The following is a 1,493-nucleotide window of genomic DNA, read 5'->3' as shown; positions in this document are numbered from 1 at the left end:
ATGTAACAGGGAAAGGAGTCCTATCTGCTACTCCTATCAGTGGCTGTTTAACATTTACTTTTCTTTCTTTCTCTATTTTTATTATTATTTTCAAGTCATGTACATGCTTCAAAGTCAACTTGGAGACACAAAACCATAAATGGACATGTTTACTGGAAACAATTCTTAAAAAACTTGGTTCTCAGTCTCTAAAAGCTGTGTTCATTATAAGCATTTGGCTTACAAACTTGTCAGATTGAACTAATCAAATCAAAATACAACAAATCCTACTGTGTGAACATGGGTCCACATAACTGCCACGTATTTGCAACCATACTGGCATGAAATACAAAAAAGAGGCAGAAATTCACTTAAAATATCCTTAAAAGACAAAACTCAATTAATTTTTTCACTTGAAGAGAGTGCCACTGACTACTCGCCATCGCAAGGCCCATGGACATAATGGAAGCATCCGCTTCAGGAGCGGTAGATCCAGGATCAATCCTGGGTCAAGTCACACCTAACAATTTAAAAGAGAAGTTAACTTCCTTGCTTGGAGTTCAGCATGAAAAGGATAGTGCAACGACTGGTTGAACTGTATCAATATAATGGCTCGGGCGGGACGGCTAATTTGCCTTTGGTAAGTCGTCTCAGTGAAGCAGCATTAGATAAAAGAGGGGAGAAAATCCCTCCTGCAACAAGGAGATAAATTACACATACATGCACCCTAATGACTCCTTCGTCGTCATATGACTAAAAATTGTTAAGTATGACGTTAAACCTCAAGCACTCACTCACTCACTTAATGGAATGAAGGGAAACCTAGAAGTTTATTTTTTATTTGATTATTGTTTAACTTTGTACTTAATTTTTCACTTGAATACAACAGCAGTTTGTTTTATGGACGGATAACACCAAAGTACCTTTTGTAAACCACCAACTACATATTAGCTAAAAGACATTAGACCATATGTATACATATTTATCGATAAAGAGTCACATTTAAAGTTCAAAATATGTCACTTTTTTGTTTTCGCGATTGAGGATAACCGAGATATCGCAGTCTGAAGTAAGCAAAAACTCCTATGAAGGCAAAAATGCTCTCAATATTAACCAGTCCAGGGTGAGATATTTCTGCCACCCGAGAAGGCATCTGTTCAGCTGTGACATCACCCGTTTCTAGTTCACCATTTGGCCATATAGAAGTAGTGTTAAATCAGCTGTTTTCCTTCTGATTACAAGTAAACTTTGAAATACTTTAAAGCCATTTTCAAGGAGATAGTCGCATATGCCTGGCCTTATTCCCCAAGGTCTCATCCAGGAGAGCACAATGCATGATCTTCAGCTGTAATAACAAGGTGGATCGTACTTTGCGCTATATAGTTACCCAGCACGTATAATAAGAAATGCCTACACCTGTTTAGGTCTGTACGTACTTCACCACTGAAATAAATTTGGTTATACTGTTGGTTGTCTTTTAAGTAGGCCTACTGACCAAATTCTACTGACACCAT

This window comes from Liolophura sinensis, chromosome 8 (genome assembly GCF_032854445.1).
Source record: "Liolophura sinensis isolate JHLJ2023 chromosome 8, CUHK_Ljap_v2, whole genome shotgun sequence".
Taxonomy (NCBI): domain Eukaryota; kingdom Metazoa; phylum Mollusca; class Polyplacophora; order Chitonida; family Chitonidae; genus Liolophura; species Liolophura sinensis.
This window is presented reverse-complemented; position numbering follows the sequence as displayed.